Genomic DNA, 6087 nt, shown 5'->3' on the forward strand with positions numbered 1-6087 from the left:
GGAGGAAACCGGAGCACCTGGAGGAAACCCACGCAGACACTGGGAGAATGTGCAAACTCCACACAGTCAGCCGCCTGAGGCGGGAATTGAACCCGGGTCTCTGGCGCTGAGAGGCAGCAGTGCTAACCACCATGCTGCCCACTGGTCGCTCGTCCCAAAGTGCTCCCTCACTGACATCTCAGTCATCTGCCCTGCCTTATTTCCCAAGAGTAGGTCACGTTTTGCACCTTCTCTAGTAGATACATCCACATACTGAATCAGAACATTTTCTTGCACACACTTAACAAATTCCTCTCCATCCAAACGCTTAACATTATGGCAGTCCCAGTCTATGTTTGGAAAGTTAAAATCCCCGACCATATTATTCTTACAGATAACTGAGATCTCCTTACAAATCTGTTTCTCAATTTCCCTCTGACTATTAGGGGGTCTATAATACATCCCGATAAGGTGATCATCCCTTTTCCAAAACAATGCAACAGCATATAACCCTGACGAGGAATCAAACTGGGGCCATAATATTGAGTGCACTGACTAGATTCACTACAGTGTGGAAGCAGGCCCTTCGGCCCAACAAGTCCACACTGAACCTCCAAAGAGCAACCTACCCACACCCATCTGCCTCTGACTAATGAACCTAACCACTGTGGGCAATTTAGCATGACCAATCTCCCTTACCACATCTTTGGATTGTGGGAGGAAACCAGAGCACCCACACAGACACTGGGAGAATGTTCAAACTCCACACAGACAGTCACCCGAGGCTGGAATTGAACCCAGGTCCCTGGCGCTGTGAGGCTGCAGTACTAACCACTGAGCCATTGTAATTGTAACCACTAGCCAAACAGGGAAGCATGTGGCTGGTGGATGTTTTCTAATCAAGCTGTTTAGCGATGTTATTACGCATGTCTGGAGCAGGTGGGACTTGAACCTGGGTCTCTTAGCTCAGAGCCACATGGCGAAAGCAGGAGCTGCATTGTTAGACAGATTTCGCCTGAACGCTGCTGGGCCCAGTCTTCTAGTGAGGTATATATCCAGCATTCCCTATACCTACCAGCTTTCCCTTTCACCCTGACAGGAATATACTCTGTCTGGATTCTTGTTATCTCATTTCTGAAGGCTTCCCATTTTCCAGCCGTCCCTTTACCTGCGAACATCTGCCCCCAATCAGCTTTCGAAAGTTCTTGCCTAATACCGTCAAAATTGGCCTTTCTCCAATTTAGAACTTCAACTTTTAGATCTGGTCTATCCTTTTCCATCACTATTTTAAAACTAATAGAATTATGGTCGCTGGCCCCAAAGTGCTCCCCCACTGACACCTCAGATGGAGTTAAACAGCAATGTAGATTACAGAATAAGAGGGATGGGGTAAAGGATCAATGTAGGTTAGAGAGGACAGGGTGATGGAGTGAAGAAGCATTATAGGTCAGAGATTATAGGGTTATGGGGTGAAGGTACTGTGGAGGTCAGAGAGCACAGGGTCATGGGGAATTCACAGTAGACCAGATGAGGTAAGGTTGAAGATGGTTAATGTTATGGAGGTGGAGGAACTTGTTTTGGTAATGAAATGAATATGTGGTTGGCAGCTCACTTCCAGTACTAGTCACAGTCATCATCAGGCCATTTGTTCAAATGCAGGCTCCACCAAAAGTGGGGAACTCCCAATTGATCTGCTGTGACAGACCTTGTTCCCTCCAGCACCTCCACCTGACCTTTAACAGTTCGGAATAGAAAGCAGTTTCTCTCTGCCCTTTCAGCAATATTCTGGTTTCAGAAGTCAAGATGCTCCAATCCTTACACCATAAAAGATGGAAGGATTAGCAATGTTAACTGATGTGGATTGATTGCATAGATGTTCCTTGAATATTAACGATTAATTGGTGATTTAGGTAATGAAAAGGGTTGAAGGGGTTGATAGAGAGAGAAAATTTCCAGTGGTGACAGAGTGCAGAATTAGAGCAAATAATCTTCAGTTATATCAGGGAAGCAGCTCTTCACACAAAGGGGAGTGAGGCTGAACTTTGACATATTTTGACAATATTTCACGTATGTCTGGTTTTACAGGGGTTTCCCTCAGTAAGGCCGAGTGAATTTTCTTGTGTGATGGTCCCAAATACAACTCTTTAACTACCTTCCCTGCCCCCATGGCGTCTCTACCCCCAAAGGGTATTAATCCAATCACTAAGTACTGGCTAGCTGCTTCGATATCCAGGGATATCCCTGGCATCGGCGCTATCTTTCAGTGTCTTTGCCACATATGGTGCCACACATCTGCAGTATGCAGCTGCCTGACATCAACACAGCAGATGAGGGGGAGGTGGTGGGGGGGGGGGGGGGTTTATATACGTGTATGTGTGTGTGTATGGATATGTGTGTGTATGCATATACGTGTATGTGTGTGTGTATGGATATGTGTGTGTATGCATATACGTGTATGTGTGTGTGTATGGATATGTGTGTGTATGCATATACGTGTATGTGTGTGTGTATGGATATGTGTGTGTATGCATATACGTGTATGTGTGTGTGTATGGATATGTGTGTGTATGCATATACGTGTATGTGTGTGTGTATGGATATGTGTGTGTATGCATATACGTGTATGTGTGTGTGTATGGATATGTGTGTGTATGCATATACGTGTATGTGTGTGTGTATGGATATGTGTGTGTATGCATATACGTGTATGTGTGTGTGTATGGATATGTGTGTGTATGCATATACGTGTATGTGTGTGTGTATGGATATGTGTGTGTATGCATATACGTGTATGTGTGTGTGTATGGATATGTGTGTGTATGCATATACGTGTATGTGTGTGTGTATGGATATGTGTGTGTATGCATATACGTGTATGTGTGTGTGTATGGATATGTGTGTGTATGCATATACGTGTATGTGTGTGTGTATGGATATGTGTGTGTATGCATATACGTGTATGTGTGTGTGTATGGATATGTGTGTGTATGCATATACGTGTATGTGTGTGTGTATGGATATGTGTGTGTATGCATATACGTGTACATGTGTGTGTATGGATATGTGTGTGTATGCATATACGTGTATGTGTGTGTGTATGGATATGTGTGTGTATGCATATACGTGTATGTGTGTATGGATATATGTGTGTGTGTGTGTGTGTATATGGGTGTGTCCACCTCCCACCAGTTCCTGTAATTGGATTAGGGTCAGTCGCCAGGTCCCTCTCACATATCCCCAATTCCCAACATCATTACCCCTTCATAGAGTCATACAGCACAGAAACAGACCCTCTAATCCAACTCGTCCATACTGACCAAGGTCCCTAATAAACAAATCCCACTTTGGCCTTCTAAACCTCTCCCATCCACGTACCTGTCCAAATGTCTTTTAAATGTTGCAACTATATCACTGCTTCTGCTCTTTACCTTCTTACCCTACCCACTCACTCACTCACTCACTCAGGACACCTCACCCTGCGGCACCAGCACTACCAGCTGTGCCACCCTCTTTTGCCTCACTCAATCCCTCCCATTCCAGGGGGGGAGACATGGCTGAAAGAGCCAGGATGGGTGGTTGGGTGCCCGAGGTGCAGAATCTCACCCACCTGATGAACAGAGAACATTAGCTCTCACATGCAAAGACCAGGGACCACTCCTGTGGAGGCTCAGAAACACGCATGTCATTGCAACCATGAAAAGACACGGTGCTCCACATTGTGCTACAATCTCACTCCTCCCCCTCCTCCCACTGCAGCCAATCAAATGTTAGCACATCACACCCTCTAGCATGACGTCTCCTCCTCCTGTCTTGCAGATCGGCGCTGACCCTCTGAGGTGAGTCCTCCTCCACCTCTGAGGCTCCCTCAAAGGAAATACCCACTTCCCGCTACCCTGCCCATCCTCCCACCAACTCAGGTGGTAAGACTTCCCAGTGGGCACGTTATCGAGATCAGAGCCAAGCAGCACCAGCTGCCAGTCATTGCCAGCTGTCTGCAGCTGGCCAAAGGAAGATATGCCCCCGTCTGCCGGCACTTTGAGGACTGCTGGAGACAAGGGTGACCCAAGCAGGAGAGGACTCCATAGTGTCAGCAGTTTGTGACTGCACTCATGTGTACAGAGAGACAATGGTGGGTTGGTCAGGGGCACTGGGCAACACAGATAGGGATCCTGCTGTCTCAGGTGGATCAGAGCCTGCTTATCCCCATGGCAAGGTTGGCAGCTGCTGTAGACAGACAGGTCCAACACACTCCAGCCTCTGCTGGATATGCGAATGGACCATCCAACGGCCCCAGGTCTGAGGGGTCTCAGCCACTTGCTCGGTACCCCTTCCCCACCAGGAGACATGGTGATGTCAGTAGGCATCTGGAGGGAGCAGAAACCACACAGAGACCCTCACCCTAGACATGACCAGACTTTCCACTTCCAACCTACCTGCCTCCCCCATCTCAGTGGGGGGTCAAGGCGAACTATACTTGCCTTTAACGAGAACGTGCTCAGAATGTCTCGGCTATCTCAGTAAAGATGCCCAGGGTCTCCCGACGAAACTTCTCAGGCCCTCTGCAGCCCAGCGACATAACCTGGGTCTGCACTATGACACAGTGGGAGGGAAGGGTGGAAGAGGATGCTCTGAGGGCTTATAGAATCCTATCAGAACAGGAAGGAGCCATATGGACCACTGCGTACCCAAAAAGCATCCCGCCAAGACCAAGCCCCCTATCCCATCTCTGGAACCCCACATTTAGTATTGCCCCAGCACCGCCTTCCTAACCTGCAATCATCTTCCTGACCTCTCCGCCCCCACCCCACTCTAACCTATCATCCTCACCTTGACCTCTTTCCACCTATCACATTTCCAACGCCCCTCCCCCAAGTTCATCCTCCCTACCTTTTATCTTAGCCTGCTGAACACACTTTCCTCATTCCTGATGAAGGGCTTATGCCCGAAATGTCGATTCTCCTGTTCCATGGATGCTGCCTGACCTGCTGTGCTTTACCAGCAACACATTTTCAGCTGCTGTAGACAGACAGGTCCAACACACTCCAGCCACTGCTGGATATGCGAATGGACCATCCAACGGCCCCAGGTCTGAGGGGTCTCAGCCACTTGCTCGGTACCCCTTCACCACCAGGAGACATGGTGATGTCAATAGGCATCTGGAGGGAGCAGAAACCACACAGAGACCCTCACTCTAGACATGACCAGACTTTCCACTTCCAACCTACCTGCCTCCCCCATCTCAGTGGGAGGTCAAGGCGAGGTGTACTTGCCTTTAACGAGAACGTGCTCAGAATGTCTCGGCTATCTCAGTAAAGATGCCCAGGGTCTCCCGACGAAACTTCCCAGGCCCTCTGCAGCCCAGCGACATAACCTGGGTCTGCACTATGACACAGTGGGAGGGAAGGGTGGAAGAGGATGCTCTGAGGGCTCATAGAATCCTATCAGAACAGGAAGGAGCCATATGGACCACTGCGTACCCAAAAAGCATCCCGCCCAGACCAAGCCCCCTATCCCATCTCTGGAACCCCACATTTAGTATTGCCCAATCCACCTAGCCTGCACATCTTTGAACTGTGGGAGAAAACCAGAGCAGTCTGACACAGACACAGGGGGAATGTGCAAACTCCGCACAGACAGTCACCCGAGAGTGGAATTGAACCCAGGTCCCTGGTAGTGTGAGGCAGCAGTGCTAACCACTGAGTTATTGTGCATGAGTAAAAGGTTCATTGTGAATAAGTTTTCACTTGGACAGTAGATTTTGTTTTTGGTTGCTATTGTAGGAGTGTATGAACAGGAGAAGGTCATTTAACTCTTCTGAGTATAATTAAATTATGAGTGCTCCGTACATTAACTCCATCAACCGATCTGGAGTCGTACCAACGCTAACTACCATGCCGAACAGAAACCTCTCACTCACATTGTGTTCTCACCATCATCTGTGTTAACATTAACTTTCTGCCAATCTGGAAATGTAGCACTGGTGGGACTGAATCCACCCATCTCTGTCCATCCACAGTGTTTCACAAAGCTAAGGTGTGAAGGGGGCAGTTCCTGCACTGTGTACAGGCAGAGGGTAAAGGGATCAATGGACAGGGAGAGAAAGCAGGA

General features: G+C 48.3%; 1 protein-coding gene across 1 annotated transcript in view; it reads right to left on the reverse strand.

Annotated features, from left to right (window-relative positions):
* The window catches only part of LOC122553546 (dysferlin-like), a 47214-nt gene that overhangs the window by 19515 nt on the left and 21612 nt on the right, over window positions 1-6087 (reverse strand). The gene's annotated exons all lie outside the window — the stretch shown is intronic.

The sequence above is a fragment of the Chiloscyllium plagiosum genome, chromosome 1 (assembly GCF_004010195.1).
Source record: "Chiloscyllium plagiosum isolate BGI_BamShark_2017 chromosome 1, ASM401019v2, whole genome shotgun sequence".
Classification (NCBI taxonomy): domain Eukaryota; kingdom Metazoa; phylum Chordata; class Chondrichthyes; order Orectolobiformes; family Hemiscylliidae; genus Chiloscyllium; species Chiloscyllium plagiosum.